This window comes from Camelina sativa, chromosome 16 (genome assembly GCF_030686135.1).
Source record: "Camelina sativa cultivar CO46 ecotype springtype chromosome 16, ASM3068613v1".
Lineage (NCBI taxonomy): Eukaryota > Viridiplantae > Streptophyta > Magnoliopsida > Brassicales > Brassicaceae > Camelina > Camelina sativa.
The window spans coordinates 8500627-8518873 of record NC_141895.1 but is presented as its reverse complement, the minus strand read 5'-3'; the positions used below and the strand labels follow the sequence as shown (position 1 = coordinate 8518873).

At 35.1% G+C, this 18247-nt stretch overlaps 1 pseudogene; it reads left to right on the top strand.

Annotated features, from left to right (window-relative positions):
- Window positions 1–15167: 15167 nt before the first annotated feature.
- Window positions 15168–16347, top strand: LOC147925305 (glutathione S-transferase T3-like; annotated as a pseudogene).
- Window positions 16348–18247: the final 1900 nt, after the last annotated feature.

The following is an 18247-nucleotide window of genomic DNA, read 5'->3' as shown; positions in this document are numbered from 1 at the left end:
CTACTACTAACGTTTGGGGCTTACAATCAAACCACAGCAGTTTGGGGAAATACAGAGCTTCTTAAAAAAAAAGAAAAAGAACCAAAAACTGAGGAAATGTTGTCAAAAACGAATGTAAAAATAATTGGAAGAAAATATCAAAAACCATGAGAAAGAAGGGTAATGTAGCCAGCTTTAACTTTAGATAATTTTGGTTTATTATTATTATTCTTCCCTTTTTTATATATATTTGATAAGGCCCGCGTTATTACGCGGATAAAATTTTTTAAAAAAATTATTGAAAATGTTTTAAGTAGTAATAGACTCGTTTTTAGATTTTATCTTGTAACATTTTAATATTGAATATGAACTTCTCATATTTTTAATACTCTCTCAGTTCTATTATATAAGAGTTTGAAGGCTTTTTGCATTATTTTAGAATATTTTCTCAAATTTCTATGTACAATTTTTATTAATATAACAATTTATGACTATTTGAACTATGCAATATATTTTTCGGGAAAACGATCTATTTTCCCACAAAAAGTATCACATCAAGTTAGATAGAGCTCAATCTTTGATCAACAGAAGAAAATCATTATGTTCTTTTTTTTTTTCTTTTAATTTGTTTTAATTAATTTATTCGGTTTAAATTAGGTTATATTTGTTTTATTATTTTATTTAGTTGGTTCAGTAAATAGTAAACCGAGCACAACCGATGTTTGTGGGTATATAGGTGAAAACTATGTTTCAAAGGAGATATAGATCTTGAACTATGGAGTATGAGAGATATAGATTGAGAAATATTTTCTAGGAGATATATAGCACATAGTAATAGATTGAGCTATATCTCGCTTGATATGATATTCTCTTGGAGAAATATATCGTTTTACGTATATTTTCTTATTGGTTGAAGTTTTATAAATGACATAATATTTATTGTTTATTAATCTTTTTGTTTTTATCCAAAAACTCTTATAGGACATGGAGTACCATTTAAATATATATAACATTGTAATAAACCATATTTTAAGTTTAATTATACATTTCATCTTAATGCATAGAACTAAATATTTTATATCAAACACAATTAATAAATCATATCAAGTCTATGTCTTAGTAAGAATTGAAAATAGAAATAAAAATTAACAAAATATAATTCGCAATAAAACTGAATCAACATATTTAAGATATATTTTTATAAGTACTAATTTTAACTCATTTCATAATCAATTTTAAATAAGTGAAAGTTACAAAATAAAAACATATATAAAGATATATAGACATTACCATCAAATTAGTGAAGATTCATTCCTATAAATTATAATATATTTTGTATTATCTTATGTTTTAACATATGCATTACAAAAATACATGTGTTCAAATTATAAAATCAAACATAAAAAATATGAATAATAATCTTGAATCATTTTTTAAAAAATGATACATATTAATATTTGATTTTTTTAATCTAAAATAAATTTCATCGTTAGAGATTCAGTTTAGTAATCACATTTAACTATTTATTTCATCGTAAAACCATAATTCACTTCTTCATGTATTAGAATTAGAATTTTAATAAAAAAAACTAATATGAGCATCATATGAGATAATATGTATATTGGTTAGTATTTTAAATTTAACAAAAAATAATCAGTAATAAATCAGTTAACATCCACAAAAAATTTGAAAATCCAAAAATATCATAAATATTATTCTATTATATGTCGTAATTTTATAAGTAATCCTTTTGTCAGTTTTTATCAATTAACCAAAAATTCATTCTTACAAACTCAGTTTTTCTATTTTTCTTTCAGGTTTCTCATATTACTACATGCATTAAAATCTTTAAAATTAAACATGTAAAACTATACTAATACACATCATGTATTGAATTTTTTTTTTTAAGTTCATTACTCTTCCCAATATTGTTTATAGAATCGCGCCGTAAGTCCATCAGGACCAGGTGCTCTGTCATCGCCAATGAAGGATAAAGCCTCCTTAATTTCCTCACTTGAGAACTCACGAGTGAGTTCATCATTCATTGTTTGCGTCACTTTGGTAGGGAAATCCCCAATATCAATCGGAGAGACAGGAACTCTGCTTGAAGTATAAGCCTTCATGAAATAGTCTTGAGCCAGGCCTCCAATTTCGACTTCACCTGAGTGAACAACATTGGAATCATCCTTCATACTGATTAGATGATTTTTTGCATATCTTGTTTTTGTGCTAGAATGAAAAACGCTGTGTTCCGATCTCCTAGGTGCATCCATCTATTTCGACTTTTATTTTTCCAATAATATTCTTCATCACGGTAGGCCTTATAGAGTTGATGTTGAAGCCGGGGGATTGATTGTCTATGGATTCTGTTAAGACTACTCATCGCTTGATCAATAGCTTTTGAAAGATAGTCTATTTGTTTTGCAGAGTTGATATTGACAGAGTGTTTTTTCCTAGCCATCGCTTGACGACATGAGTTAATTTGATCACAGATGGTATAATATTCCTTTTTTTACAAGCATTCCAACCTGCTTCGACAACTTTATCAAACTGGTCTATCTCTATCAATCGTTTGTCAAAATGGAAAGGCTTTGTAGTATTTAATTGGGGAGGGTATAGACGTGTGTATAGAGGTTTATGATCTGAGCCATTAAATTCCAGAAATTCGACCTCTGCATTTGAGAAAAGCCCATTCCATTCAGAGTTTACTATCACCCTATCCAAGAAAGCTTTGATGGTGTGATTTCTTCTTTCCCCTACCCATGAAAATCTATCTCCACGTGACTTTAAATCCTTTAAGTCACAACCATATAACATCTGCCTAAACTTTCTAAAGCTCCACTCTTCTCTATTTGGACCCCCTAAACTTTAGATCAGATCAATTGGTGACAACTTGTCTGTGGGAAGGTTGTTAAAGGGTGAGGGACCAGGGTTCAAGGAACGCCTGATGCACCAATAACCTACTAGTGGATTGGGATATCCACAGTGATGGGTTAGGATCGATGCTCTGCAGGGCCAGCCTAAGGAGACAATGGGGTCCACGAACGGGTTGTCACATATCTTTACGACTGTTTTGGGATTAACTGTAGAGTTTGGGTTTAGCGACGGATTAAGGACGACGTATTAGTCCCAAAATGGTTGAGAAGTCTGTTTTAGTGTAGTAGCAGTTGAGTCGCAAATTAGTCATTTATTATTGCGACTAAGTTAAGACTCTGGTTTTGTAGTTGCTAAGGAGTTCGTTTTTAGTTACTATTGTGCCACTAAGATTGAAGCTTTTGTAATTTGGATTAGTCGCGAAGTTGTTACATTTTTTGAATTGGTTTAGTCACAAAATATTCACATTTTTTAAATTGTTTTAGTCGCAAATCAGTAACGTTTTAGCAATCCTAAATCTGATTAATTTGGGAATTTCAAATGCTAATAATCAAAAGGAAAGATGATTTAAAGTACCACACAAGCAAACTTATCATCCTAAACATCCAAGAAGCAGTATTCAAAAGCAAGTTCATAATTAAAGAAAAGGAAATTAAAAGTTCAGTTGGAAGAAGTATTAGAGGTAGGGGAATTGGCAGCTGGTCTAGTGCCTCCATCGTTGGATTGTGCAGCTGGACTGGAGGCTGTTGTGGTGCCTCCATCGGTGGTGGGTTGTGCGGTGGTTGCAGGTGCGGTAGCTGGTTAGGTGGCTGAAAGAAGAGAACCCATAAAAGTTGCGAATTCAGGATTTTTTTCTTTCATGAAGATGAGAAGCTTTTTGATCTCAGCTTGAGACTCTCGAAGTTCCTGATCACGTCGTGCATTCTCAAAATCTACTTCAGAAATCTTGCGCCGAAGTTGATCTTGAAGCTCCGCAAGAGTTGATGTAGAAGAGGCTGCATAACTCTCTTTCCTTTTTCCTTTCTTTAGTGTCTCAACAAATGATCCAAGGCCAAATGGGTTGCCTTTTGTATCTGTTTGAGTACACTAAACCAAAAAATAAACATTTACTAGTCAGCACAAACCAGAAAACGAAATGCAGAATCAACATCAAATATTCTAGGTTCCTAAGCATAGCTCATTAAACAATTTTAAAGAAAACCAAGAGACTGTTAAGCGCAGAATCAACATCAATCATCATTCCCATTAAGAAACCCAAATTGACAAAGAAAAATCACACACAAAAGACATAAACTAAATACTTGAAGGAAACACTTCAACCAGTGTGGACCATCATCGTCCGTTTCAGATTGTCTCTATTCTATGGTCTTCTCATAAGCATCAACAACTTGTTTGGCTTTTTGATCCACAAATGTACCATCTAGCCGAGTGTGAGTTTTAAGAAACACTTCAACCAGTGATACATGACGCCCCAACTCTTCCTCCTACAATGAGAGTGAAACACATTACATCATGGACAAATTAGAAAAACTTTGAGATAAAGTGGATGGAAAGAGAAGTCGTACTGTTTCTTGATGAATTTGTACATATGATTTCTGACTAGCTAAGTGTTTGTGCACTCCAAGACCTCCACGAGTAGAGTTTCTACAGTGGGAAGCATTCTCACTCCTCTCAATGGCATCAGGGGTGTTCCAATATTCACATAATCGGCCATATTTTACCACCCCTCTTAGCTTGACTGACAATTCCTTTCATCCTTTTCTTGGCTATTGTTAAGAAACCTTCTTTAACGAGCTCAGTAATCCCAACATCCCAATTATACTTCCGCTACAATCCCACAAAACATTTTAGTTAGCAACAATACAAATTCATATATATAGAGTACATAAATAAGAGGAGTGTCAAAAATATTATTTGAATTATCGTAAATGTCCTGAAATATCGCTCTTGAATGTGTTGTGGAGTAACCTTCCAGCTGTAGTAAGGCCCATCAAACTTCCTCCTAAAGATTCCAGCAATGACTTGAGACATCTTTCCTTTGTGCCGGTTAAACCTGTTACATTAACTGAGTAAGTCTACTTGGAAATATGAACCTATAACCTATTGAAACGATTAAATATCAACAAAAACCGATTACTGAACATGATCAAACTATTGAACATCAAACAACAACCGATTAGTGAACCTATTACCGCAAACTAGTGAAAACATTCATGCATTGACCTACACTTATAGACACTTATCACATTCATGTATACTTTAAACTAAACTTACAAAAGGAGAGAGTTTTATACCAAAGAGTTTTGACTCTAGGGATCGGATGCTCAGATAGGAGTGGAAGATGTTCTCGGCCTAGAAGAGCTAGCAAACCATCCAACAGATCTTGGTAGTGGTCGACATTTGGATTGGGTTTTGTTGCTCCTCGTCCTCTTCTTCTTCGCCATTATCTTCCTCCGGAACATGCTCCAATTGAGGTTGAGGTTGAGGACGAGGAACAGGAAGAGGCAGTTGTTGAGGAATCAGAGGCGGTGTAAGTATCCTCTGCAGTGGAGGTGTACTCAAATCTGGATTTGTCCTCGACGGTGGATCTGAAGTCGGCGATGGACTCCTTATCGGCGGTGGAAACTGTGAAGGACGACTTTGATGTGAATGAGTTGCAGACTGTCTCGCCGAGTGTGTCCATTCAGAAGGGTTCGACGAATGAGACGAGGATCTGTGACCATTGAAGGTTCGAACACTGGTTCTAAAACTCGAAATCGATTTGGGGGAAGAAGAAGAGGGCAACAATATCTTTAGTTCCCTCTAATTAACCATGTGGGGTTATAGTTTAGCCCTGGTTGACATTTCCGTCATTAGAGTTAACAGTCGTTATGTCGTAAGTATAGATCTACCGTTATTAAAAAATGAAGGTTTTTAAGATAACGAAAATTAAACCAGGTATTTTTTGGGAAATTTAATAACTAGAGGAATTAAACGGCCAAAAAAAATTTAGATGGCGTATTTTTCGGCTGATGTCTTTGGCGGCTCGACATTTCTTATACGCTCATGTAAGACCTGTTCACCCGTCAAATATTGCGGTGGATAGTCGTTCAATGCGTGTTTACCTTTCAGAAAGTTTTTTTTATCCTTTCGCATTGGATGATTAGCAGGAAGAAATCTCTTGTGGCAATCAAATCAACATGTCTTCCTACCGGCTGGCAATTGAAATGCATTTGCATCGTCCATACAAATTGGGCAAGCTAATCTTCTGTGTGTTGTCAATCCTGACAACATGCCATATGCTGGGAAATCGTTGATAGTCCACAAAAGGACTTCCTTAAGGTTGAAATTTTGATCTAAGGACACATCATATGCCTCCACTCCATTATACCATAAATCTGTTAATTCATCGATCAATGGTTGGAGAAAAACGTGGATGATTCGGTCCTGAATTCAAAATCGTCAGAAACAAATACTCTGTGTTCATGCACATCCCAGGAGGCAAGTTGTATGGAGTCAATATCACTGGCCAAAACGAATGGTGTTTCGACATCCCAAAAGGATTGAAACCATCTGTACATAATGCAAGATAAACATTATGCGGTTCTACTGCAAATGAGGGATGCAATTGCTGAAAATTCTTCCACTCAGCCGCATCTGAAGGATGACACATTAATCCCTCCTCAGAGCTATGCTCAGCATGCCATCTCATATAAGCTGCAATACATTCTCTTCAGCCTTTCCGCAATCAGTAAATACCACATCTTACTGAATGGTATTCTTGTTCTTCCTTCACTATCCTTATACCGTGGTTTTCCGCAGAACTTGCAATGCTCCAACTTCTCATCATCTTTCCAAAAGAGCATACAGTTATCTATACATACATCATATGTATGACACGGTAATCCTAGATTTCGCATCAAAGTCTCCGTCTCATAGTATGAACCGGTTGCCTGATTACCCTCTGGTAAATACTCCGTAAACAATCTTGTCCATGAATCCATACAATTTTCTGACAAATTGTAGTCAACCTTATTGTTCTTGAACCGAGCTGCCAACGATAACAACGACTGCCCTTCCCGACATCCATCATACAGTAGAGTGTTTGCATCAGCTAACATATCATAAACCGTTTTGCTTCTGGGGTGGGTTGTTCATGAACATGATCATTTCCACTTTCATGTTCATGATACCGTTATATGGTATAGAACCATGAAATGCATCATTCACCATCCCAACATATACATTCTCCCTATCAAATCCTATTGGTTCACTAGCACTAGCATAATCTGTATTATTAGCATAATGACTACTAGTTCCTTCCCCAACAACATCATAGTCTTCACCATGTTCATACCATACATAATAGTTAGGCATAAACCCCCTACTTAGCACATGATTCGAAACTGAGGCAGCTTTCAGTGACTTCGAATTGTGACAAACTACACAAGGGCAGTAAAACCTACCACTGCTATTTTGTGCATGGCTACTGGCAAAATTAATGAACTCTTCCACACCCGCCAAATAATCCAATGAGATATGATTAGTGATGGATCGATCCGATTGTACATCCATGCTCTTGATGGATTATTCCACAATATTTTTTTTTCTTTCTCTCTTGTTTTTTTTCCTTTCGTTTTTTTTTTCTTTCTCACGTTTTTTGTCTCTTTGGAATCGATGTAAATGAAGGAAGAAGTGGTGGCATATATATAAGAGAAATTTTGCGACTCTTTTGCGACTATTATAGAAAGAGTCACAAAACTTCAGTACACCTAACACAATTTTGCACGTTTTTTGCCGACATGATGCGACTCTTTTGCGATCGTTTTCATAGGAGTCCCAAAAGTTGAGTACATCTAGCATCCACATTCTCAACGTTTTTTGCCGACATGCAGCAAGGACTTTGCTACTAAATGATAATCGAAAAGTCGTTGCAAATAAGTCTCTATTTTGCGACTTATTTGCGACTATTCTGATGGACTAAAATGACAGTTGCAAAGTAGTCACAAAATGCATCTTGTTTTGCAACGAAATAATATCAGTCACCAAAGAGTATGTATGTGGTCGCAAAAGTGAGATGTCTTTGTGACTGTGTTGTTTCGTCGTAAATTTGCGACGTTTTTCCTTCTGTATTTTATATGGTCGTTAATAAGTATTAAAACAGTTGCAAAAACGTCACACATTTTTGCGACTAAACAATCAGTCACAAACAGTAGTCGCAAATGGCTTGTTTTCTTGTAGTGAAACAGGGGCATATAAAAAACGAAGACATACTCATATGTATAGACGTAGATGTGGAATAGGTGATGAATACCACGGGAACAAAATGGTAGGCCATTGATTAGGATGGAGTGCGTCAAGCAAGCAATTATCCTCTTCATTCACAATAAGCTCTCTATCAATCCTGATCATCTTTTTGCTTTCGCTACTCAGCCTCTTGGGTATCTTTCTCTCTGATTCTATTTATATGTAATTAATTCGATGTTGTTGCCTCTTCAATCAATTTTGCGGGGGTTCTCTTGATTTTTGTGTATGCTCCTTGAATTTTGACTTTTTTAGCTGAGAAATTTGGAATTTATCATTTTTATTGCAGAGAAATTTCAAGTCAGTTAGATGTTAAGATGAATAAGGCTTATATAGTTATGGGGAAAAAATCTTAAAAATACCCCATTTATTTTTTATTTGGAAGTTTAATACCTCATATTATTTTATTGGAATAAAAATACTTCATTTAATTACAGTTGGACAAAAATACATAATCTTTGTATTATTAGTAGATTCATACCTCTCACTTAACATCCGTTAACGGGTATGACGGATTCATTTAATTAACGGGTTCTACCTCAAACCACATGCGGGTTCGATCCACATCAAAAGCAGATTTTTTTTTAACCCTCGTGTCTCACCGGTGATGATGAATCAAAAGAAAATGTATGAGCAACAACATCTTTAATCCGCTTTGCACTGGACTGTCTGTTAAACTACACTAGAAGCTACTTCGCCGATCTCCTTACTCCTTGCGTTCGCCGCATCGTATACCTAGACTCTGATCCGCCGCGTCATATACCTAGACTTCAACCTGATCCTCGCCAACGACATGGATAAACTCGCCACCACAGATCTTGGCCGCGACTCAGTCCTCGCGGCACCAGAGTACTACTGCAACGAAGATGTTGTTGCTCATCACCGGCGCGATACAAGAAAGAGGTAAAACCAAAAAAAAAAAAATACAAAAATCTACTTTTGATGTAGATCGAACCCGCATGTGGTGTGAGGTATAATCCAACCATTACCACGACACCTCGCTAACATAATTTTTATTGTAACTAAATATATAATATATATCTAGTAAGACTTTAATTAAAACTTTTAACTCCATCGTATGATTCTGTTATACTTGTTAACAGATGTTAAGTCAGAGGTATGAATCTACCAATAATACAAAAATTAAGTATTTTTTGGCCAAGAAAATAATATGAGGTATTAAACTTCTAAATAAAAAATAAATGGAGTATTATTAAGCTTTTTTCCGTATAGTTATGTTTCTTTGAGAATTTGCATTTGCTTGTGAGTTTTTCTCTTCTTCTTATCTTCTTCTTAGAGGATGTAACTGAAACTGTTTGGTCTGCTTCCTTTTTTGCTTTTGTTGGTCTCTCAATAGTTATGTTTCTTGGAGATTTTGCTAACTTTTTTGCTTTTGTTGGTTTCTCAGAAGTAGATTGTAATTTTGCGATAGTGGCAACTTTTTGGTGAGTACTTAAACATCATATGATTCATTTTGTTTATATCCTAGAAATCCTCAATCTTTACATTATCGAAGCTTTGATTTTCTCACCTTCATAATGGTGTTCTTGTACTGTTTGTAGTCTTTAAAGGATGTTGAAACTATCACATTTGATGCTTAACCTAAGCTCCACTAGTGAATGTTGTTTGTGAAAAGAATTGGTTCATCAAACTTTTGATTAAATCTTCTCTTCACACTCTTCTTTCTGCTTTTTGTTTTCATTTGAACTGAACTTGAGGTCTTTTATGTTTCAGCTTAAAAATGATTTCACCAATGCTGAATCTGCTGTTGCTTCCTTAAGAAGATTGTCAGCTAATAAAACCTCTAGTCGAACTGATATCAATCTCTTTATTCAATTATGGAAGAAAAGTTCTGTGGTTTTTTTTGTCAAAGATCTGATCAAATGGGTCTAATGTGTTGCAGGTGGCTCTTTCCGGTGGAATGCTTTTCATTATTTTTGGCATCCAGTCATTTCTTACTCCTGTTGATGTTTCGTACCTCCATGTGGTATTCAATTAGTTGCAACTAAAATAGTCTTGGCAATAACATTCATTTTTATACTCCTTTTAAGTTTTCCCCATTTCTTGAAACTGCAGGTTTCTTGGATTTGAATGCTTTTATGGCAAGATGAAGCTGCAGGTTGCTACCTAACAATTGCTTAGATACATTTTTTTTTTTTTTTTTGAATAAAATGTAAAATTTATTCGAAAAAAATATCTTTTTACATCAGCAATGATCTAAACTTGTGATTTTAATGGTTCAAAGAAACATTTGAATGAATTTAAGAGTTAGTCTGCAGAGTATCTTGAGGACAACCACCGTGTCATGGCAGCTGCGTATTTGCCCTTGCCTTGCCTTGTGATTGTCGTATAAGGGTTCTCTGGTCAATTAAAGACACTACAACACCAGGATCTTGGATGTGGAGAAAAATACTAAAGTATCGCCATATAGCCTCAGATTTTATCAAATATGAGGTCCGAAGTGGTCGGAACATCTCATTTTGGTATGATAACTGGTCGACATTGGGATGCCTCTTAGATGTCACAGGTCAACGTGGCTGTATCGACCTGGGAATACCTTTACACGCAACAGTGGCAGACGCTTTAACGCATCGACAAAGAAGACACAGGGTGGATCATTTGAACAACATCGAAGGTATTCTGGCTGAGATACGTTGATGCAGAGGTGGAAGATTCATTACGACATTCTGTGGAAGGGTAAAGGTGGAAGATTCATTGCGACATTCACCACCATGGAGACGTGAGAACATATACCACAATCTCGAGGAATTAAAGATTGGACAAAGGGGGTTTGGTTTGCACAAGCAACGCCAAAATACTCTTTCGTTGTTTGGTTCGCAGCCTTGAATAAACTAACCACTGGCGATAGAATGCAAGCATGGGGTGGCAACGTTAACACGTCTTGTGTCCTCTGTTTAGACCCGACTGAAACACGGGATCATCTTCTCTTCTCCTGCCCGTTCTCCACGGAAATATGGACAGGTCTTACGCGCAAACTCCTCACCACCCGGTTTTCAACCTCCTGGAGTGACAACTTATCTCTCATCACTGATGCGATGCTGAGCTCTGTCACACTTTTCCTCCTGCGTTACGCTTTTCAGGCCACAATCTATACCATCTGGAGAGAACGAAATAGTAGGCGACACGGTGACACTCCAATCTCAGCTCCTCTGCTTCTCAAAACATTAGACAGACACATAAGGGACAGATTGCTAAGCGTCTACACACAATGCTTAGATACATTAATAATAGTGATTACAGAATCAGAAAGATTCATATGTAACACCATTTGACTTCAACAAAGTTTTGTTTAACAAAAATTAATATTTAAATGATTGAGCAACTTCTTTGGAGTACTCTAGTGGAAAAATGATTTTGTTTAAGTTGTAAGTAGGTTGTTTTAATTAGTTTAGTATTAATTAAATCATTAGTTTATATTTGAGAAACTCTAGAGAGTTGCTCAGTGGACATGGTCTTAGTACTTTTCTAATATATATTTAAGACATGGAACACTTTACATCAAAAGATTTGATCAAGGACATATATCAAATTATATATATTTGAATTGTTGTACCTATAGCGGTTTAAAATTGAAAGTTGAGGAAGTGGCCAACCATTTGGAAGTTGAGTGTTTGGGTCTCTTAGACCTCTTCCATCGCATATGTCTTTAGTACCTTTTTAATATATTATTTAAGACATATTAGGAAAGAGAAGAAGATAATGTCTTTTATGAGACTCTAAAGATATCATTTACGACCCTTTCAAACTTATGTGTCATTTTCTATTAATTTCAAATTTATTATCTAATTGAAGACACTCTCATATCTATCACTGATATATCACTGATAGAGATACTCTTAGCTCATCAAAAGTCGAGTAGATACATACAAGCTTCCACCTATCAGAACACTTTTGGATACAAGCTTCCACCTATCAGACATCTTTATAAATGGGTTTAAAACTTCCGATGTATATGCATAGCCTAGCTCGGTTGCTTAAACCCTGCAGGCGTCCATGTTATAAGAGTATTTATCATCTAAGTTTTTAACCTCAAATTTTTACAAGTAAAGAACAATGTCTTATATGTATGCATACAGAGAATCAAGGAAAAAAAATAAAGATTAAATCTAGAGAATAATCACCTAATAAGTTTAGAATTTGTCATAGTTGATGTCATTAATTTTACCATTCTTGAAAATATGCTTTAATTATACCAAATATTTTTTTGGTTCAATATATAAGTTTTAAGAAAATAAAATAAAAAATCCATAACATAAAAAATTAATAACAAACATAAAGAGAGAAGTAAAAAACGATGAAAAACCAAAAATTCTATAATATAAAGTATAATGAAAATTGTGTGACGAGATTATGATACAAGAATATACATAGTTTCTAAAAATCAAAGACATAAACAATACGAAGGAAATATCAAAACCATGAAAAAAAATCCAAATAACACTGAGAGAATAGAAAAAGATAGAAGTGATGAGATAAATCGTGATATAACTTGTGGAAATAAAAGTGAAAAAGTAACCTCAAAATAGGACTCTTCACTAGAATCACAACAAGGTGATGACCTTTTTACACAAATTTCATAGTTGAATGTATTCTGATTGTTTCCATGTTCAAAAAATCTGAAGGTTGCACCCTCGACTAAAAAACATCAATCAAGAATTCAGGATGTTATTTAAGTTGCTAGAGAATACCAGTTCGTGTAACCATATTAGATATACATTAGAGCATTGCCATTGATAATACTCTGAAAATAAACTTTCAGATTATATTTTAATGTTATAATATTATTTAATTTATATTTTATTTGTTTTTAAAAAATCAACCAATCAAATGAAGACATATAATGTAAAGGATGTCTTAGAGTATCTACATAAATTTTAGCATAGACCTGAGGTCTCTTTCTCCCTCCAACTTTTTTTTTTTTTTTTTTGTTTTTTATTGTCTTGACACTCACATTAGTATGACCAATGGCCATGCTCTTACGGTAAGTGTCATTGTCAAGATGAATCTTAAAAAAAGAAAGTAATTAGAAACCATAATATAGGAAGCAAAATATTTTAGATTGTTATAAAAGCATGGCAAATAAAATGCTTAACAACTTTTAAATGTTTTTAAAGCCTTAAAAACCATCACCAATCAAAGCCTTAATCGTTGAATATCATTATTTTTGTACCTTTGTACACTAAATGAGTTATATTGATGTTTTTTTTATGTAACTATCCTTTTGTCATTTAACATCATTACACTATATATATCCAATTTTTCTATCTATCTCAAAGCTTCTCCAACGGTGGATTTAGCAAAGGTTTTTATTACAGATTGTGATTAAAAATAAATCAGAACTAATAAAAAAGATAAGAGTTGTCTCTTATTTAACAAGCTTAAGAGTTACCTCTTAACAAATACGTGTCAGCATATCTTTCACTTGTTTTTTAATATAAAAACAAATTTTTTTTCCCCTTTCTCTTCCTCTTCCTCTTCCTCTTCTCTCTTTCTCGATCGCGATACTCCCAACCCAAAACAAAGAGACTTTTTTTTTTGACAAAATCAGAACCTGGCAATCGAAGGTTTTGATTAACCAATCGCTAATCGGAGGTTTTGACTAATCAATCGGAAATCAGAGATTTTGATTAACCAATCGGAACGACATATGGGAAAGCGTTGAGTCTTCTCCACCAGGCATGATTGTAATTAGGGTAATCTATTTGTAGAATGTGCTCAAAGTCTCTGTTTTATTCTCTTACCTCCCTCTGTTTTCTGTTTTATTGCTCTGTTTCTCTTTATTCGCATGAAAGAAAGATGACAACGTTGTTGTTGTTTTTTTTTTTTTTGTTAACGTGGTGAGAGAACGAAACAGAGAAATTAGTGGAATTGATGTCTTTACAATTCTATTAAAACTCTCTTAAAGTGTTGCAAAATATAACTGTTAGAATTAACGAGAATGATTTGAAAGTTTAGAATGCTTGAAAATCTATCGTTTATGTCTTCAAAATTATTCAATCAAATGGTTTTAGAGGTGTTGGTAAGGCTGTGAAGTATGTTGCATTTGTAGTTGATATAGATTGTAATGGTGGCTTTTAAAAAGTGAACTAGGATATAACTTATCTGTTTTTGTTTCAGTTTTAGTTATGATCATCCTCTTGTAATCATTTATAAGTCTATAAATGTCGAGAAAGCAAGTATCTTTGCTTTTTAATTAGTTGTTTTTGTTGCTTTGCAGATCACTTGTTACTGAGTTTTACTAAAAACAAAGGATGCTTTGTGTTTCAGGAGCTTAATCGATTCACCTAGAGGCTTCTGCAAAAGCGGAGCTAGCTGCAGATTCGTCCATAGTGATGGAGGAGCCGATTTAGTTTGCTCTCCAAGCAGAATCGAGCTTCTTATGTCTAATTCGGTTCCTCCTAGACTTGCTCATCACTTCATGACTTACATGGAGAAAGGCAAATTCCCTGACAAATACAGGTACTATACTAGTAGTATTAACTCTCATACTTAGTTGTGATTGTTCCATGAATCCTTGTGTTTAAGTCCCTTTTTATCCGTTTGTGTAGAATTAACCAAACAACGGAACGAGAATTGTTATGAGTTCTTGTTATGGGTGTATATTTCATATATCTCAACTCATTAAAAATGTGATCACTGATCCGTTTCTCTCAACCTCTCTTTTATATTGTTTCTTGTGATCAGTTTGGTAAGGGAGACCATGGTAGACTTGTGATCAGTTTGGTCGGGTCAACAAATGGCAACAACTAGAGAATTCAAGCAGGTTAGTTTCCTTTTTTACTTAATTTTGTTTAATTCACTGCTTCCAACTACCAAATAACTAAACCGGTCTTGTCAGATTAGGTAAGCAGTAAGTCTTGTATTGATTGTGTTGTGTTGGTTGGTTGTTCAATGGTTGTGTTTATGGGGTGTGTTCAATGCTTTGTAGTTGAAGTGGAAATTTACTTTCTCATTGATTGATACTAACACAAACCAAATCGTTTTTAACCAAACCCTCACATTGATTGCTACTAACACGACCCTTTAGCAATATCTTCCCTTCTACTTCTAACACGCACAGAAAAAAAAACGATATGGATTCATATGGTTCCATGAATCCATATACTAACTCTCCTGGCTTCATGGATCTCCTACATAGTCAAGGAGAAACCCACAGTCTGGACTCCAATCCATACGACAATGTTTCACCAAGTATTGAGGTTGGTGCATCACAAGTCCCTATTTTTAGTAGCCAATACGCTGGTGCTTCAAGTCAAGTTGAAATGACACAACCCGAGCGTAGATCAAGAATTACATGGACCCCAGCAGATGATGTTCTGCTCATCAGTGCATGGCTTAACACAAGCAAGGATCCAGTAATTTCAAATCAGCAAAAGCGTGGAACCTTTTGGTCACAGATTGCAAAGTAATATGCAGTAAGTCTGAAGGCTGCAGGTCGACCACATAGAGCAGCAAGTCATTGTAAGCAGAGGTGGGGGAAGATAAATGATATATTTTGCAAGTTTGTTGGATGCTATGAGGCTGCCACAAAGCAGAAATAGAGTGGACAAAATGAGGATGATGTTCTGAAGCTGGCATATGAAATCTACTTCAATGACCACAAGGTGAAGTTCACCTTGGAGCATGCTTGGCGAGAGCTTAGGTATGATCAGAAATGGTGTGCTTCTTCATCTACTAAACCCGCTGGAACCCCAAAAAGAAGAAAATGCCAAGATGGTTCTGCACAGTCCTCAAGCTCGATGCCACAAGACCATGGAGCCGATGAATGTATGACTCGACCCCCTGGTGTTAAGGCGTCGAAGGGAAAATCCAAAAGGAATGTTGAGTCGACCGTTGAGGGAGAAGGGAAGGCTTTCTTAGAGTTTCAGGTCAGCAAAGTTCAGAGGATGCTTGAGCTAAAGCAACAAGACTATGCTTTGAAAGAGTTGGATTTTGCTTTAAAAGAGAAGCATAGCAAGCATGTCATGCTTGAAAACCTTCTTACAAAAAAGGAACAACTTAGTGAAGCAGAAGTTGCTTTAAAAGACAAGCTTATTAATGACATGTTGTCAAGGAATTCAGTTTGAGAGTTTATGTTCTATGAGTTTGAATTTCACCATGTTTATGTAATATTTGAATGTTTCTTTTGTATGTCTTTGAATATGTTTTGTATGAGTAATGACATGTTTATGTTGTATGAGTAATGGCATGTTTGTTTCCCGTGACAAACCCTTCAAGATAAGTGTGAATTATTTGTTTTTTTGGCTATATGTAACTATGCTATCCCCTGAGAACGAGTTGTACTAGTTCTCCTTTTGTTATTTACTTAGCCACACCACTACTTTTTTACAAGTTTTGTTTTTTCCCTCCTTATACCACATACTTCAATCTCTTATTTCTTCTCCCCGTGACAATTGCAATGTTTATGGACCACAGATTTGCAATGTTTGTAGACCACAAAGTTTTCTATAAAACTGGCATAGTTTGGCACAACAAATTTCACAACCATTTTGCTTTTACAAATCAAACACATTCAATATTTTCTTTCACTTTTACAAATCAAACACTCTCCTAAAAATGGCATCATCTTCCCATGATCATATAGATGATACCATTGATGAATGCATTGATAATGTATGCGATCAAATTTACGATCAAGCGATGGAAAATATTTTAAGTTACAATGGTGGTCATCAAGAAGCAACGAAGCCAAAGAAAAAGCAAGCACATGTTAAAAGAAATCGTGAAGAAGGACACAACCGCTTGTGGAATGATTATTTTTGTGAAAATGCAACATACTCTCCACGAATATTTTGTCGTCGTTTTAGAATGAACAAGCCCTTGTTCATGCGCATTGTTGATCGACTCTCAAGTGAAATGTCATTCTTTCAACAAAGACGAGATGCTACTGGAAGGTTTGGTCTCTCTCCAATACAGAAGTGTACATCGGCAATTCATATGATGGCATATGGAAGTGCAGCTGACGCGCAAGATGAATACATTCACCTTGCTGAAACCACTGCGATTTCATGCTTGGAAAATTTTGTTCAAGGAATCATAAATTTTTTTGGAGATGAGTACCTAAGGAGACCCACACCAGCGGATCTTCAACGACTACTCGATATTGGAGAGGTGCGCGGATTTCCCGGGATGATAGGAAGCATCGACTGTATGCATTGGGAGTGGAAGAATTGCCCAACCGCATGGAAAGGTCAATATACACGTGGATCTGGAAAGCCAACCATCGTTTTAGAGGCTGTAGCGTCACAAGATCTCTGGATATGGCACGCGTTTTTTGGACCTCCAGGTACATTAAACGATATCAATGTTCTTGATCGCTCACCAGTTTTTGACGATATTTTACAAGGTCGTGCTCCTAAGGTGAATTATACTGTCAACGGGCACCAGTATAAATTGGCCTACTATCTCACCGATGGGATTTATCCAAAATAGGATACTTTTATCCAATCTATTCCCCTTCCACAAACTCCAAAGGCATCCTTATTTGCTACATATCAAGAAGCTGTTCGTAAAGATGTTGAACGTGCTTTTGGAGTCTTGCAAGCTCGATTCCATATAGTAAAAAACCCGGCTCTCATCCATGATAAAGAAAAAGTTGGAAAGATAATGAGAGCGTGTATCATACTACACAATATGATAGTAGAAGATGAACGTGATGGGTACACGCAGTTTAATGTTGCAGAATTCGAACAAACACAATCAAACCGAACTTCACATGTGGACTACACACTTCCTACTGCGAGGCTTTCAAACATCACCGAGATGATGATCACGCGAAATGAAGTTCATGATAAAAGAACAAATGAACGCTTGCATGATGATTTGATTGAACATATATGGCAAAAGTTTGACACAAATCAAGGTTACAATCAGGATTACAACTAATCTATTATCCCATTTATGATTTGTATTCCTATTTTTACTATGCTTTTATAATTTGTAAGTTTTAAAATTAATGTTTAAAAATTTATGAAATGCTATTATTTCTTATTTTTATACAATTTAAAATATTTAAACATTCAAATTAATTATGTTTTACTTAAAATATTTTCATTTCATAAATAATATTTTTTTCAAAATTAAGAACCCC